Source organism: Plectropomus leopardus, chromosome 9 (assembly GCF_008729295.1).
Source record: "Plectropomus leopardus isolate mb chromosome 9, YSFRI_Pleo_2.0, whole genome shotgun sequence".
Lineage (NCBI taxonomy): Eukaryota > Metazoa > Chordata > Actinopteri > Perciformes > Serranidae > Plectropomus > Plectropomus leopardus.
In genome coordinates, this window is record NC_056471.1 from 23104178 (window position 1) to 23122711 (window position 18534).

Consider the following 18534-nt stretch of genomic DNA (forward strand, 5'->3'; position numbering starts at 1 on the left):
AACAGACCTTAAAATCAAATAGCACACTGAATAACTTCTGCTATAGGGCTGTGCATCACCCTCTGCTTCCAGCTGCTGTCGAATCACTTACAGACGGTTGGATGAGCTGTTGCACATTGAATGCATTGTCATCTTTATGGCTGCACACCTACACAACTCTTTGTTAGGTCTGCATGTCATACTATAGTCATACTCAGTCAGCACTGTGAATCATGTTCGATCCAGTTCCAGTTCAGTATGGCCACTGTCTGAGAATGATGAAGTTTTCATAGCGCAATCAACTGTCAGCTTATTGAGTAAACCAGATTGTTGCAACAACGGAGTCTGACCTCAACCAGCTGGCACACAGATGCTGTTTTGAGTGTTTTTACCTACAGTAACTCTTTGTCCATCTCAGTGGGGTTAATTATGAAGCCTCGCTGCTGTCTCGTTCACCTCACTCTGTGTTTCTTGTTGGATGCACTCATGTCCCGAGGCCGAAAGCCTCCCTGCTCTGTATTTTAGCAGTGAGAGCAGCCATCAGATGACCTCCAAGCTACACAAATAATTCTGTGCGTCCTCCAAAGGCTCCCATATCTCATCTTGTCAAGGATTGTTCCAAAATGTTTGTCAGGTTTTATGAGTCTGCAGCACTCCAAAATAACTCCTTACTGAGTGATAGGGATTTTTTTTTTGAGTGCAGGTCATAGTGGAGTGGTCTGTCAGGTGCAAATGTAGGGCATGCATTGATGAAGTGTGTCATATAAATCAAGTTCAAATAAGAGGAAAATATAAAATGCAGTGAGCATTAGTCATACTGTATTTTCAAAGTCCTGCAAGACTAGAATTGTTACTTAAGTAAAAAGTAAGTATAACCAGGAAAAAGTACTTAAACTTTTAGAAGTAAAAGCTCACGATAGATATGATAATATATCATGATAGAGATATATTATTATTAAAAAAACACCACACACACACACACACATACACATACACACAAACACACAGTAAAAAGTACAGTTTTTCCCTCTGAAATGTAGTGGAGTAAAAGTAGAAAGCAGAACAAAAGAAAATACCCAAATAAAGTACAATGACCTTAGTACTGTAATAAATGTACTTATTTACATTCCACTACTGGAAATACAGTATCATATTATCAATATTGGTATTAAAATGGGAATATAGCAGCTCAAATTTGCATTGACATTTGGATAAACAAGCAATGAGATTAACAGCATGCATTTAGTGATAATGTCCCTCTTTTGGGTTAGAGGTGATTCCCTGAAACAGACGTCAGCCACTCCAGCTTTGTGATGCACAGTATTGCTTTGCTCTGCCCTTTAATGGGGACATACTGCAGCCTTTGAAGCCACCTCCTGTTGGTCGACCTCTGTTGTGCAGAACTAGTACAAAAGAGTTTTTTCATTCTTCAGCTGCAAAGGAAAGGTGTGTCTTTTCAGTGAGGGTCACATGGCTCTGCACTTACTCATCAAGGCTTTTTTTTTTTGCTTCAGTTAATATAATACTCCTCATAAATATAAGGCAAGAGCACGATGCACTGGTGAGACAGGCTTTTGGTGTTTTCACACTGTGGGCTGATTTTAATTGTATCCCACTGACATGTGTTAAAGCACCAGCAATTTGAACATCTTCACTTTTATTGCTTTTCCCCAGTGTGGATGTGATTTGCTGCGCAAATGTGGGTGAGTTTGCGTTCAGTATTACAGAGGATAATTGGAAGGATTGTAAATTCTTTGGAGAGAATAAGTGCAAACAGTTCTTTTTTGCCATTTTCAATAAAAATACACTAACACATTATTCATATTCATGAGGCTTTGCAGTTTAGTCTAGATGTGACTGCATGAATGTGGCTCTTCAAACATTGTAAACCAAAGAGCACAGACGTGTGTCTGGTGTAACATTTTCTGCTGCTTTTCTGTTCAATTCATACCACATTTTGAGCAGTGATTTTCTAACAATCCAGTGTCAGTTTCTGCCTGAACATCAGATGTGTCTATTTATACAGATCAGCCACACATTACCACTGACAGCTGAGGGGAATAACATTGATCATCTTGTTGCAATGCAGTGTTCTGCTGTGAAACCTTTGGTTCTGGCATTAGCGTAGATGTTACATGACCACACCACTCACCCGAACACTGTTGCAGACGATGTACACCCTGTTATGGAAACGGCACTCCCCGATGGTAGTGGCCCCCTCCGGCAGGACAATATGCAACGCAACACTGCAGAAATTGCTCAGAAAAGGCCCATGGATTGTTACAAAGAGTTTAAGGAGTCGACCTGGCTCCCAAAATTCCCCAAATCCCAATATGATCAAGCATCTGTGGGGTGTACCAGTACCCCAGATGTTCTCTGTCTATCCCTCACCAAGAGTCAATCCATTGTGAAAAAGTAATGGAATTCGTAAAATATCATTGAAAATTTTTGGAACAGTAATAGATTAGCATGTAATGAAATTCTTACAGTTAGTCCAATCTTCTATGTAATGTAAAATAATGGCAAATTTATTCCCGGCAGCTGTCGATGTAAAGTTCCTCTAATATGCATTGGCATGTGAAAATGTTTTGTTTACCATCACGTACGTTTCATTTTCTCCCCCAGTGTTTCGTCTCTCCCTCCATGTATGCCAGCTACAGCTAAATCTATGCATGAAGAGAGTTTGGATCTGATATGTTTGAACAAACACTGAGCAATTTGGGAGGAAAAAAAGGTATCATGGCTCCTTGAAAAGTCATTGTAAAGTTTTTAAAATTTGCCTTTGAAAATGTGTGGGAACCCTGACTGTCGAGGCACAGACACAAGACCTCTGGGGGATTGCTGTTGTGTTTGGCGGAGGATCCTTTGAGTTCTCTGGGTTGCAGCGTGGGGTATCCTGAGCTCAGAAGAGATACCCTGCCCTATATACAGTACCTATTACACATAATTATAGGTCATGAGCAGGTGGATATTCTCGCTCTGTCTCGCTACATGAGACCTTAGCAGGACATGTGTGAACATTTAATTGATTCATGTTACTGCAATTCCTCTAACCAAAAACTACAAGGACAGCTCAGAAGATACTAGCAAACACAGAGGAGTAATATTTGCTCTTTAGTATTCATTGAAGGAAAGTCATGAAGTGCTTTCAATTCCTTGCCATCTAATATATTTGTTTGCTCCTTTTAAGAGACTTTCTGTCAGGGAAATATTTTTCCGACACAGCTGATTACCCACAATTAACAGATCGCTGGAATGCAGCACAGTCTCATTACAGCTTTTTTTTCTTTTCAAATGTTGTAAAGAATATGCAGAATTTGAATCTAAAAGCTTACAGTCACAGCTCAGTACAGCAGCTCTAAAATATCACCTCAGTTTATCACAAATGTTTCCTTTTCCTTTGATGGCTTTCTTTCAGAGTAGATCAACTGTGTGAATGTATAAATGGGATTTCAAGACTTAGAATAAGGGAAAAAAAATAAAAAGATTAAACAAAGAGCCTGTTGATAACGTAATTGCAATACACCTCCAATATTGTGTTTCATGTACACAACTCCTTTCAGCCTCGCTGTTTTAAAACTCTTTGGTGTTTAAACAGAGATTTGGATCATCTGTAAGGCTTACATAAGGGGAGTGACATGGAATCAAATTTGCTTGTGCACATGCATGTGTGTGTTTTCGTATGTTTACATAGTTGTCCTGGATTTCAGCAGGACTGCAAGAGTTGATATCACAAGAATGAACAGTTTCCTTCGAAGTTTTGGGGTTGTGCACGGTATTTCCAAAAGGCGGTGATAAATGGAGCTTGTTTGGTGTAACTTTTCCTCACAGCAAGGCTATCAATTTGCTCTGAGGCAAACAGCTGCTTTCTACTCGGAGCTGAACTGTACTGAATGGAGGCCAGGAAGAATTAATGTGATGATGAGAGCACTCGGTGGAGACTGAGAGGGCGATTTGGGCGTCCGTGACAAACAGACTCCCTCCGCAGTTGCAATTGAGTTTAATGGGTTCATTTGTAAAATATCAATCTCCATGTCCTGCTTGTTTATGTTTACGTTCTTTCCCAACAATTCCAATTTGAGCCAGGTTTTATTTAAATATTTGACTCTTGCCTCTGTTGAATATACATGGGGCTTATTTGAGTGTACAAATTGATGCACAGACGAGAGAGTGAGGACACAGCGTGCTCAACACTCACCACAGACCTCCACTTCCTGTTTGCTTGAGTCATTTCTGATAAAGATTCTTATCAAGTCTCAGTTCTATCTGCGTACACTGAACTTTACAAGATATGTGTCAGTGAAAATGATCTGCTACTGATCCATGACACATTCTGCATATTGTTATAACCTCCAAATTTGAGGCATGAATATATGAGTTAAACTTGCATGTGATGTTCACAACAGGAGCTTTGCTATGATCATGATCACTGAATCTTGAAGAGGAGGAGGAGGAGGGGGAGGAAGAGAGATTATTTCAGGCCTCTGAGGTGAAGCACTTGCTCATACTTAAACGCAGTCGACTTTGCAGTTTCATTTCTTTGTACCTCCCACTGGTAGAGGTTGTTTTATGGGGCTTTCTGTTGCAGTGAGAACAACACCCCCCATAAGTCAGCAGCTTAACTGGCTCCCTGACACGACTGATAGACTCACAATTCACTGTAAATGTTTTAATGGGGCACAAAGAGATGTGAACTTTACTTCAGAGCTGCCATACAGATTTTAATCACCGTTCCTGGCCCCTATTGTGTGGTCAAAGTCTAAAGTAAGCGCATACCTGCCCTACTGTTTACCTGCAGCACTCCTCCGCCTCTGCAGGAGAAACCCGTCTATCATCTTTCATGCTGTTTGAGGTGTGGCCCTCTGGTTGGACCTCTCTGCTCTCCCCTCCCCCGCCGTGGCCCCGTCCAATCCCTGCCACACGAAGAACTCACCTGAAAGGATTTGCATTTAGGGCAGATACTCGTCGCTGATTGGCCAGGTGAAAGCACCCTGCCTCAGGGCTCCCCTACCAATGGCGACAGTGCTGCGTGACTCATAGGGAGAGGACAAGTTGCTTCACTACACTTCTCCTTTTTCTGCTTCTAAGAGCAGCCATTGCATTGTCTTTTTTTTTGTTTCTCCCCTCCTCTCCAGTTTTGTTTTGTCGCTGTGAGAAAGAGGTGTGGGGTTAGCCAATGGTCCACACCTTCAGACAGCTTTGTCCCCCTCTGAACGCACCTTGGATTATCCCTCTTTTCGCCTTTTGTTGCTTATTTTCCTCTTGATTTTCATTGGTTACTGTGATCGACACTTGCTCGGTTGCTATTATGGACATTGTCACCCGAATCCTGAGTCTTTGAGGTTAGTGATGAATAGTTCTCTCCTCCTCTGCTCCTCTTCACACTTTGCTTGTTTTGTTGGTTCTTGTTCGTAGAATCAAATGGTTTAAAGTGGGTTTCTGAGAATTTTTAAGATGTCAAAGCCAATACTTCTGTGTTAACGGGCCAACATATATGTGAATTTGGGAGTTGTATTTGTTGGCGGACAGTCCACTAGGTTGTTAGGTCACCATAATATGTACCTTTGGCTTTATTGTAGCATTTTATAGGCACACTTAACATGTTTTCTAAGGAGAACTTCAACAAATTAATGCAAGTTCAATTAACATTTAAGCACATGTTGTTCTTTCCCTACCCAATGTCTTCCAAGCAAACTTTATATCCAACTTTGTTCAAGGAAACAGCAAAACAGTATTCATAGTATTGATAATACTCAATGGAACTTTATTTATGAAGCTTTTATGTTGAGTTGCACACATCAAACCAGTTCTCTCAAACTCAATTGACACTTTCTACAGTTTGACAACGCATGAGATTAAGTAATAGGTTTGAATTTCTGCGTTTGTCATCTCGAGAGTGATCTTTTGCTGATATGTCTGATTGTAGCTTTTCTTTTATGAGTTGTTGCCTTATATGGTGTGCTGAAGCAAGGGCGGGAACACTGTTTTGCAAGCCCCTTGACCAAGCCCACATGTATTTTTCATGGTGTAGAAATCAGCAATTACACATCATGTCGATTCTGATCTCTGATTGCTTTTCAAATCTAAATCAGTTGTTTTTTAAAATAGAAAGCTGCATGGAGTTGACACAAAAGCTGCGGTGGTTTGCTGCTCTTCACAGGGTACTGCGTGCAGTCAGTCATGCAGCGCTTCATGCATCAAAATCTTCAGGCCATCAGAACAGAATGTTACTCATCTTGTTAAGTACAGGCTCTTCATTCTAACTGAGAGGGAAGTTTAAACCCACAGTATTTTGCTTCCTCTTTTATGCACATGTTAGCTGACCTTCCCTAAAGTTGATTTTTTCCCCCCCCATCAACCAGTTAAGTTATTCTTCTTAATGTGGGAAGATTGTGTTTCTTAAAGTTGCTCAGTGCAGCAGAGATAAAAGCACACTTCCTGTTTCACCAGAAATCTACTCTGCACTTTTTTTTTTGGGACCACAGAAGACATTGTACACAAACTATACCACTGAAAAAACTCAGCTGCAGTTTGAGAAACATCTAGCTCTCACACCCACTTTTTATTGAATCTATGCTGCTGCAGGATACGACACAGTGTACTGCAGTTATCATAGAAAAGCCAAGTGCAGATTTCCATCCAATTTTGGTCAAACTTAACAAAGTTATATGCAAAAGACTTAAGCTTGTGATTGTCTCATCAGTTTGGCATTCAGTATTGATTTTGTTGATGTAATGTCTGAGGTAACTTGCAGTTGGGGCCCAAGACAGGCAACTGAGAACAGATCACTGCAAAGATACCAAATATTTGTGTACTTTAGGCCCAGTGACTAAACTATTACTAGGTTTGGATCAATTGGCCTTGCACTCTATTTGTATTTGTCACCTGCTGTAGAATCAGCACATGACCCAGTGAGTGAATGGCTCTGTTGTGTTTGAGCAGATATGAGTTTGCATTTGGCCTAACTTTTTCATCATACTGTGTGCCCACCCTGATTTGGATTGTAAATGAGGCTGTCGTTCCTCGGAGGATGAACTGGTACTGTTTAGTGTGTGTACCATTCAGAGGACATAGAGGCTGATGAAGAGACTGAGAGAAGGGGGGGCTGGACCGTACTGTCAGGTAGGCTCCACTTTCAATACAAAGTCAACAAGTCTTAGCCTGTAATTAGATCATTAGGCTTGGGCAACATGACGGAGGCGTTGCAAGAGAAGTGCATGACGAGAGGAGGGGGTGGGGTGGGGTGGAGTTTACTACTACAGTCCCAGCATGCCGAGATATGTAAAAATGGAGGATTTATTAAGTTTCATGTTACAGGCACATGCTTCAAACAGAAGAGATACAGAGCCAAGATTGTATGTACAGGTACAAACTGTCTCTTAATGCCCTGAGTTGAATAAACACCGAGCCAGATTCAGTTTCACATGGCCAGGTACAAACTGTTCTTTATCACACAATGGATCAGAAGTATTTCTTTCTTTAAAAACATGTTGTCACATCGTTTGGCAAACAGAATACCGGCACTCACAGATAATTGATTTAAAGTTGGCAAAATGAACAGAAACGTATCTGTCTATCTGTGAATGCCAGTGTTCGGTTTGTTTTTGGATCCTCAGCACAATTATGCACCCCTATATAATATTTAAGATTTTTGGAGTTGCGTGCACTGCTGTTTTCTATCATATCGTTAGGCAACAGTAATGCAAATATAATGCATTTGCACAGACTAAAATTTTGTACTGAGTCTACATCATCGGAATAAAAAAGCTTCTCAAGGTAGTTTAACAGCCCAGTTGCCAGAAGGAAATGTGGGTATTGTACGATTCTGCAAAACCCCAATATGTTAAATTTGCATGTTTCATATGTTCCATATCAACATTTCTAAATGGATGTAGTATATGAGCTGACTTTGTCGTGGGTTGATTGAGTGGATGGGAGTTGGTGTGACACTTAGGTGAGAAAAACGAGTCTTGCTGTGTTTCCAGTGACTTTTTACCCACCAAATGTGGGTGTTTTGTAGAGACCTGTTGCTGTGTTTACACTGCGGATTGTGTCACAAAAAAGGGTTGTTTTTTTTACCAACACAATACTGTGTTTCCATCAAGGATAGTGCAACAAAAAGTGGTTGTTTTTTAATTAGATAATGCCGAATGTCTACCAAGGATAGGGTCACAAAAAGTCTTTTTTTTTTGTACAGACATCGCTGCATTTTCAGTTGGGATAGTGCCATCAAAACCTGTTATTTAGGCCAAATCACGATCTTTTCTTAACCATAAGCAAGTGCCTTCTGTTCCTACACCTAACCACACGTGTTAATGTATCCGCTACATAATAATGCACAAATGTAGTGTATTACAAGTTATTACAGTTAAACGTGTCAGTTTAAGTTGTCTGCGTAAAGACTGCTCTCTTTCTCTTTGACAAGATTTCTAAGTTTGAAATATCCGCTCTTTCACTTCTTTTTACCAGTTCATCCTCACTTTTACCACTACTTCTGGCCCATTTTCTGAGGGGGATGCATACAACCAGGGGACTCATAGTGAAACTAGTAGACACACAGGTCATGTTTACCCATGGTCATTATCTTTTCATAAACTTGGACGGAAAATGTTAATGTGAGAAAGCAGAGTCAGGGCTCCTATCCTGTTTCAGTGGTTTGTTTGGCTGTTTTTTATTGCTCAAGGATGGATTTGCATTATGTTTCCATGTCAGTTTCTCCATTTCTTCTGTGCCATTTTGATTTCCATAGCGCTCTCTTTTTCTGGAGTGGATGGAGGCTTAGAGGTTGAATAAGTGGGCTTGTGATGGGAAGTTTGAACTCCTGTGACCAGCTGGAAATAACTGGGTGGGGAAAGTTAATGTGTAACACTCTCCTCTGCCCTAACGGCTACTGTCCGGGTGCCTCTGAGCAAGGCACACACACTGTGTTCAGGTACTCTGCACTCAGCCAGTCAGAACCACTGGTGTGTCTGTGTTAATATATTGCAGGTACAGTCAGGAAACCCTCCCTTGATAAATAAAGTGAAATCGATTGAGCAACTGTTTTCCCGCATTGCAACTGTCTCACACTCAGAGCGAGCTGGGACTGGCAGCCCGTTGTTCTGACGAACATGACAAACCAGAGCTGTGATCCTCACATCTGAACACAGCGCCCAAAAAAGCTCAGTGTTTTTGTATCCAGGCAGATTGCCTTCCAGCCCTGAAAATCTTGATTTGTAACTGAGAAGCAGTGATGTGGCTTTTTAGTCCTCATGTGTCTTTCTCTTCAGACTTGTTTTCTGAGAACGGAGAAGGACATGTTGTAATGCTGGACTTTTCAGTCATTATAAACATGTCCCAAAATACTCAAGGGTTGGCTAAGGTCTTTCAGAGATTTTTATTTTTGCTTTAGGCGTTGAAGTAACAATACTCTGAATGCGCTCCATGTCACAAAACTACAAAGTTGCACACATTACACTTTTGATGAGACTATTTTGCAAATTTTCACTCTAATTTATCTCATTAAAATCCACAAGAGACCATTAAAGACATGAGCTCTCACTTTCTACTTGTATGCGACTCATAACATCTACCTGGCAGACAAGAATGCTGTTTTCAGACATAGAAGGAAAGAAAGAGAGAGAGAGTGTGTGTGTGTGTTGGAGAGAGAAAGAGATGATATGTGGAATATCAGGTCACACCTTTTGATAACACTCCTGGTTATGCAACGTACCATGCTGGTCAGGACACAGATTCTGTGCTAGTGAAAGCTGCTCTCCTCTTAACATGGCTGTAAATAGGTCATCGTACTGAAAAGTGCAGCCTCAACACAGTGTATCATGCTCAGTGGAGGAAAGTAACTAAGTTCATTAAATCTGCTACTATACATATATAATCTAAGAGGGAATGTTTGACTTTTTACTTCACTTTTTGACAGCCATAGTTGTTAGTTTTTTTTGTGTGTATGTTTACATACAAAACCAATCATCAGGTTATAAAATTTGTTGGGTTATAACAGAATCAACACCAACAGTGTTCCATAGAAGTCATAATGCGCTCATCAAAAAGAGAAAATTTTACACATAACACACACACAGGCCCAAAATACAGACGCATGCACAAACAGGATGCGGCTGCCCATTGACAGGCACCTTGAGCAGTTGGGGGTTCAGTGCCTTGCCCAAGGCCACCTTAGCAGCTCCCAGGTGCATGAACTGTCACCTCTCCAGCTACCAGTCCACACTCCCTGTTGGGTCTGCATGGGGACTTGAAGTCAATCCCCCATGGACTGAGCTACTGCCACCCCAATAATAATATATTGAATTTAAACTGACAGCTTTAAACATTTGTTTTTATTTGTTTAAAAAAAAAATTTTGCTAAAAAGTTGTGTAGCCATTCAGCTAAATAATAGCATAGCCAACTATGCTATTATTTGCCTCACCTTACCCCTCTTTGGGGAAAGTCAAATTTTGAATGAAGATGGAAGTTGTGCTCTCATTTGTAATTATTGATCTGTGCATTTTGCATACTTATCCACCCCATAGCTTTTGTATGCAAGATACATTCTCTTTTGTATCATATTTTTTAATCTGTGTTTTTTCTTTTTGGTATCAGTAATGTAACATTAGCACTTTATATTTCTTTCCTGCAACTTGACTGGATGCTGACTGATTTGGGGAATAACATGTTGATTTGCTGGAAATTAAAAGCATTACAGTCAGTTGATTCTGGAAATGCACTGACTTTTCACACATTTTCTTAGTAACATACTTTTTAATCTTTGGGTTTGGGGGAGGGTGTCAAGTCAAAAGGCTCAAGTCCAAATTATGTCATGAGTCACTGGTGTTAGTCTTTTTTGATTTGAAGAAGTTCAGTCATAAAGTCATTTAATTTATGACTCGAGTCTGAGTCCAAGTCACTTAAGTCCACACCTCTGCCTAATAGTTTTACGTTTTTTTAGTTAACACTGAGTATTACTTTATTTTTTTTACATTGATGATGCCGAAAAAGTGATGCTTCTTGTACATTTCAAAACAAAAAGTTGACTTTTGTTAGGGGATAGTGTAAATATCAGCTAATGATAAGGCCAACAGACTAATCCTGTTCTGTTAGTAATAGATTAGTAATAGAGATTGTATTTTTAGAACTGACATGACTTGCCCTTTATTACCCTGTAGTTCTCGCAACCAACTTTAAAATGTATTAATAAACTCCATTAGTTTTGAGCTTTATGATGGAAATCGTGATAATGCATGTATCTTGATAAAGTTTATCTACCATAGTGCTTGTGTGGGTGGAGGCAGGTTTGAGGTGCAAGTTTATTTTGTGCCAGATAAAAGCAGCATGCAGAACCTCATAAAAATTTCCATTACAGCTTTCTGTTGGCTCTGTCTTTGTTTGAAGCACGGTTATTTGTAACCGTATGGTAATTTGTAAATACAGGAATATGATGACAAACTGCACTATACTATATAATGCAGCAGCCTGAAAACATATTTACATGCTTACGTATTTACATTTGCAGTGATTTTCGTTCCAATTATGTGGGTTCAACCCTGCTTGAGGTGACATGGCTGAAAAGAAAAAGGCTGTGAGATGCATTTGAACATAAAACTGACATTGTCAGTGAAATACTCCCTCACACTCCCTCATGCTAATTTAAACATGATGTTGGCTTTAATGCAGTATCACTTGGTAAAAAGTTCTGACCCAGGCTCAGAGGGAAATCGATTTCCCACATGAGTTTTTGGGAGGCTTCAGTCCCAGACACCCAGCTGCAGTGGTGTCTGTCTGGAAGTCTCAGCAGCAGCCGGCTGTTGTATGGAAAACTGGCCATGCCCATAATGACTGCAGCTCTCAATGATCTGCTGAACTCCTGTCTGAGTGGAAAGGTTTTACTTATGCAGGCCAGAGTTAAAGTTCATTTATTTCCTAATTTATTTATGTTGGTCTTGAAACCTCTCCCCCTTTCCCTTGATGCTTTGCTCTCGTACTATGTAAATGTCACTTTTTTCCTCTCATCACCTCCTCCTGTGAGTTTGTGAAATGACCAGAAATGAAAGTACTGTGGCAGAAGCTGTGACATTTAATTTAGCTTAAATTGAGCCTCAAAGAGCCACATTTACTAGCAAAGAAGTTGCCTTTTTTTGTGAAAATTTGTCATGACATGTGGTTGGTTTGGTGGACAGCATGTGTGAAAAACAAGAGGCTGAATCACAGGTTTGACAGATGAATGCTCCAGAACATGTCAGTTCACACACACAGAGCTGCAGGAAGAAATGACAGATTTTACAGATAGTAACTCTAGTGGCATCTTCATTTGCTTTTGAATTTGCCCTTCAAGCAAATCCCAGTTGAAACTGAAACGTCTTGTGTGTTACCTTAATAGCATATACGAGTACTGCTCAATACTGCTGCCCCATTCATATCAAACATTTCATTCTCATTTTTGAGTTTTTGGTGTCAAGGAATTTGCTTTGGTTTTTGGTGCATAAATTAAACATACAATAAACATAGAGGAATAAGAATATAAGGCAAAGTACTGCAACAGGCAAGAACATAAATATAGAATAGAAAATTGACATTAAACATATGACAAAGATATTTTAAAAAGTACTATAAGATATTAAGTATGCACAATATAGCTGTCAAAAAGAGAGCTCTATAGTGGTGCATGATGCGCATAAATATCAATGAGGGGGATGTGCAGAAGTTCACAGTAGAGCAAATGTGCGCAGTATGCAGGGATAATAGTCCAAGATGTATGGACAGTTTCTATGGAGGGAGGTATAAAAGTCTATGTGAGTGGGGTCCTGGATCCTGTTAATGAGGACCATCAACTTATTTTTTTTACAGTTTGAGAAATACGCTTACAAGAGGATTCACACCACTCTCATATCTGATCATCAAAAATCAAGCTGCAGGCAGCAGCTGGTAAGCTTAGCTTAGCATTAAGACTGGAAACAAGTGGAAACAGCTAGCCTGGCTCTTTCCAAAGGTAACAAAATCTGACCACTCTTGAAACTGCACTAGATAACACTTTATATCTTGTTTGGTAATTCATACAAACTCGAAAGGCATAACAGCGGGACATTGTGGTTTTAAAGAGTGTTATTTGCTGCACTTTTTCTTGGCTGATTACAGATTAAACAAACAAGACATACTCTAATGTGTTAATTTAAGATATTTAAATGTGCTGGTGGGCAGATTTTGTACATCTAGACCATAGGGTGTATAAAAATAATGGACAAAGTTACTGTGGCGTCTGGTTTGTAGACTCCTGTTCTGAAGCCTTGAGTTTGGCATTTGGACCGTCGCTGCAGCCACTGTGGGTTTGACTCTGACCTGCAGCCCTTTGCTGCATATTGTGTCCTCTTTCCCAATTTCAGGTTTAATCTGTCCCATAAAATAAAGGCAAAAAGACAAAAAAAACCATCTTAAAAAAATGCACCCTCCATACAGTTTTTATGCTAAGCTAAGCGAACTGCTGCCTTGCTTAGGCTTCTTTTATACCAGACATATCGGCATTAGTACGGCACTGTTTTTTATCACATCGTTGCGATTAGAAGTGTTTGACATTATGTTTCCGGGGCCACCTCATCTGTAACTTTGCAGTTGTACAAGTGGTGTGAAAACATTATCCTCCAGTTTCTCAGTGAGTCACCATGTCTGCTTGAGCAAAAATGTTAAACAATTTTTACAATCCACTTCTTTGATTCCTCTAAAAAGAGCAGCATAGGCAGCAGCTGGTTGAAAATCCACTCAGTCGTCTGTGCTCGTTGTGCTTTCTCTTCCACACGTGTCCTCGCAAACAGCCTTTTGCTGAGCTGAGTGAGGCCCACCTTCTCCCTCTGTCTTGTACCACACAGCTGACTTTACAAGCCCTCTCCCTCTGCTTGTTCCTAAGCAACAGCCACTCCTTGTTTACCTTTGCGTTTTTGCATTGTGATTCTCGTCCCAACAACATAACCCCGGCCCCTCGGGAGACGGATTGTCAGGCCTCTTTATTCAAAGTAGCAACAAGCCAAAGGTTAGCCTGTACATAGGTCTTTAATGTATGTATCCTGAATAAGTAATTTCATTAAACTCATATCATCTCCCACTTCCCGTATATAATTATTACAGTCCCTTAATATGGTTAAACAATAACAGCATGTAAATATTTTCTTATATAACTAGATTGTCTGTTGCTGCAGCCAGATACTTTATTGTCCTCATCTCCTGCGCCGAGGCTGCACCTTCCTCATCGCCTGACTGTCATAAACGAGTATATTTCATAAAGCCTTCTCAAATATTGACCAGACTGTTCTTCTCCTTCCTGCACATGCTCCAGTACTTCTCCAAAGAGGTGAAACCAACCTTTGACTGATGCTTGCAGCAACTGAAATAAATAATCTAAAGGAAAATGGTTGGGATTAGTGCAGTAATCTTAACTTTTAGTTAAGACTTTAGTCACAGAAAAACATGTCAAGTGACTGAAGTACAAGTTATGATGTAATCGCTAAAGCATGCAATCCAAACATGACCTCATGAGTTGTAGTTTAGGCTTGTTAGTTCAGTCACATGGTTTTAACAGTTTTCATCCGTGTTTGAAGTATGCACCAGACATCATGACTCAGCTCTCCTGTCCCGACATCCAGCAGCGGGGCAGACGTTCACTGGCTTCAAGATTACATCGAAACATTGGCCGGTGATACCTAATACCACACTGACCTAGTATCCAATTGTGTGAAATCAGATAAGCTCTCTTGAAGGGGCTAAGCTGTCTCAGTGTGAGTGGTCCTATCTGCGAGGCTTTACGGGGATCAGATGAGAAGAGCTGATTTAGTCGTTATTAGCTGCTAAACTGAAGCTTGATCTGCGGGAATCTTAAAAACGGCTTTGCTAAAGCTGCAAAGTAGCATCGTTCATGGGGTTTTAACCTCTCACACAGAGAACACATTATCATAAATAATAAACTGTAGTGTGACACACTGTGAGCTGAAGGAACTTATATTGAGTTTAAAGAAATAATTCAACATTTTTGTAAAAACACTCATTTTATTTCTTCCTGAGAGCTATACCCTTTCCCACCAAAATTTTCACACATATGCAGGTTTTTTAAACAAGGGAAAAATAGCTAAAATAGACAATAGACTCCTTTCCCATTGCATGTAGAGAAGTATCCATTCGTTTTTTGTCTTTTTTCTCTGGTGTGTCACGTTCAATGTCAGTGCTGGAAAAAGGTTTAGTAAACAGTAGAAAGCTTTCACGCTCGATAAGGACTATTTTGGAAAGATGTTCGAGTGCTACATGGACGGAGAAGGCTGTAATGTGACTGAGATAACATAGAGTTGCAGAAATTACTGACACAAGCTGTAAACTGTGTTGCCAACTTGGTGACTTTCTTGCTAAATTCATCTACTTTTCAGACCCTCTTAACCACTTTATTTCTAAGAAGCTAATGGCATCAAATTTAGTGACTTATTCAGACCATCAGGAAAAAAAAAGAGAAAAACGTATTGCAATTAATTTCATGCAAGGAATCATTGTCTATGGCTCCTCTGCTATCTGGGGCCCGGGGTCCTCTCCGTTTGCACTGTGCAGTAGGTGTGAGAGAGGCAGTTACAGCACCAAAGCTGTCATGCCATTCAATTGTTTTGAGGATTTTATTGAAACTATTTCAGCAAAGTTTTAATACTTCAAATACCCATGACTACTGCCTAGTGATTTGTCCTGAGAATAAATGCCTGTTGTAACCTTTCCTACTTTAGACATAAAATCAATGTTCGCGAGTGTTAATGTTTTTTGTCCTGTGGGAAAGGGGCTTTAGGTGAGAAGACTGATACTGCTCTTGAAGCTACATACAGACAGCAGCTTGTTAGCCTAGCTTGGCATAAACACTGGAATCAAGAGAAAACCAGCTGCTTTTTAAAGCTCCTAAGATAATATTTTATATAGTTTTGTTTACTTTTCACAAAAACTGAAGTGTAAAATTGCTGAGTTGCAGTTTTTCAGGGAGACTAGGGGTTAACTTTCTGCTTATGGGTGTTTTGTGTTACTCTTTGGACAGAGCCAGACTAACTTTGACACCTGGTTTCAGTCTTTATGCTAAGCTACTGGCTGAAGCTACATATTTTCATATGGCTGCACAGATGTGAGAGTGGTACCAATACGGTTACAGCGGTACAGATTTTATAATCTTTTATAATCTAACTCGTAATGTTGAACTATACCTTTAAGAGGAGTTTGACCCCCAAAGTGTATGACAAGACAGAGAAAAATGAAATTATTTCATCAAGCTTGATTTTATTCCTTCTCTAGGCGTATTGCTGCATGCCTGACTATGGGTGGACACATGAGCATGCTTGTGTCCAGACCTGTTTGGTATGCAGCCTCCTCTGCAGCAGCCGGGTCTCCTGATCATAGCCTTGACTCAGATTTTGAGCTCTGAGATTTCAGAACTCTATCTGAGCATGTACCTAGTGGTATGCTGCAAGGCTGGTGTGGAAAGTATCTTTGCAAACTTCATACGATGTATAAGCTCCAACTGGAATTTCGTTCCACGAGAATTTAGCTGTTGTGGAAACTTGCGTAATCTAATGGCAAATTGGCACTGTGGTTTATTGTTAAAGAAAGCATCAGGAATGTCATCTTTGTTTTTATTCTGCTGGTATTCTCTGGTATGATGTCCTCTCTTGCTCCTCGCTGCTGCCAGTAAACCTGTGCTGTGACATGTTAGTATCGGTATGAATGTAAACACATCAGGGATAGGTGTGTGAAGAGGCAGGTACATCATGCAGCACAGTAGCTCTGCTTTTAGAAACTCTTATGTGTTTGAATTTAGCTTTGATTATTACGATGTACGAGAGTTGTTTTTATAAAATTTGTCTTCTACAGATTCTATGCCGTAGCCTTCTGCACACATCTAATGCCTGTGGGAGGTTTGCTTACTGTATAAAAAGGGAGAATTTAGCTTTTCCAGTCTAGTCATGCATCAAATTGCTCCCACACATCAGCCAAAACAACAGCAAAGTCAGAACGAAGCATTTCAAATATGTCTGCAAGAAAGGAATCAGCAGGGCAACGTGAGGCAACTGACACACACGCACAGACTTGCATGTTTTTATCCCTTACTTTTGGTGTCTTTTTACTTAGAATCATTGTGATTTAAGTATTACATAATTGAGCTGAGACACAAGAGGATCTGCAATTAGTAATACTATTTGCTTCTACCTTGTTGTTTTTAAATATAATTTTAGATCTCCAGAAAGTAACAACAATTCAATCTTCTTCTTAAATCAGATACATTGGATGCATATGATTTAGTCAAAGAGTTACTTGGACATGGTCATAGTGTTTTACTTTCCAGACATCATCGACATGTCCTGCAACATGTGATGTCCATGACGAGAACACCTGAGCAGCGTCAAGATATCGCGGCCTGGGTTTATAGCAATTTGTGAAATGGACACAGAGTCCCAACAACCCATTACTTGTTGGTGGTAGTGAAATTTCTTAAAATTATGTGCTGGCACAACAAAAACGATGTCAATGAAAAGTTAATGAGGATCTCTTGTTGTGTTGGACACACAAATTAAGTGTACAGAGCAGGAAACTGTGTGAAGGGGGAGAGTGATTTTTTCAGCTTGACCACATGTTGTATGTTGAGAGGTAATTCAAAAACACATTCTTATATGATCAAATATGAACGAAATAGATCTATGAAACAACTGTTACTCAACATGTACACTGCTCTCCTCATGCATTTCACACACCAGCCCTAACTGAGGCCTGCACAGACTAATACTGAAAGAATTCTGATTAAACAGACAAAAATTCAATAAGGAGCACCGTTTGTGTGTGTCTTTGCATGTAAAAATTTGCAATTGCACATCTTAGCTGGGGACTTGGAGAAAGTGTTGTCATTAAGTGATTAGGCCAGTGCTTTGACCTTGGTTAGACTGGCAAGGCTACACAAAAAAATCTGAACATTAATGGCTGCTGTGAAAAGGGTTTGGTTCTCTCCTGGCTCTTTCTTTGTATTAGCATATAGTAATATTGAAACCATTAAGTGATTCTTATTTTAAGTCTGCCATGGCTGTTGCTTTCACCAGTTAACATGTAAAACATCTCTTGTGGGGGTAGATTATATTAGCTGGAAAATCAGGCATTCAAAATGTTGCTGCCTTGAGTGTTAATTTTGAAAAGATGGCACCGTCCCCATCGACACACCTTGTCTTACATCTTACTAACAATGTCCAGATGCTCTAATAAAATCTTACAGCCTTGTGGACATCACAGCAGCACATAAGACTATGATGTTTGAGGGTGCAGATGTCTCTTCTAAAAAAACTTTGCTGCAATTTCCTGTCCTGTTTTCACAACTTCATTGGTTCTTCCTATCTGTGACATGTGGCCTGTTGCCACATAATAGAAATAGGCCGCTGGGGGTAGTTTTTGACGCATCTGTGAAGCTAAAAAATTGTGCTTCTCTGTGGTGAAAAGCCTGGATTTATCTGGTAAGACAGCAGTAATGTAGTCAGTATGGGAATTAATGGCACAAGCAGTTTTTGAAGGATTTGTATGAGTACATT

At 40.0% G+C, this 18534-nt stretch overlaps 1 protein-coding gene across 3 annotated transcripts in view; it reads left to right on the forward strand.

Moving 5' to 3' along the window:
- The window catches only part of elf1 (E74-like ETS transcription factor 1), a 53126-nt gene that overhangs the window by 9895 nt on the left and 24697 nt on the right, over positions 1-18534 (forward strand). For 2 of the 3 annotated variants that reach the window (XM_042492938.1, XM_042492941.1), the window contains exon 1: positions 5018-5321. The exons of the other annotated variant lie outside the window; for it this stretch is intronic. The gene's annotated coding sequence lies outside the window, so the exon portion shown is untranslated. Of the gene's footprint in view, positions 1-5017; positions 5322-18534 lie in introns of those variants that run through there. 3 annotated transcript variants of the gene reach the window in all.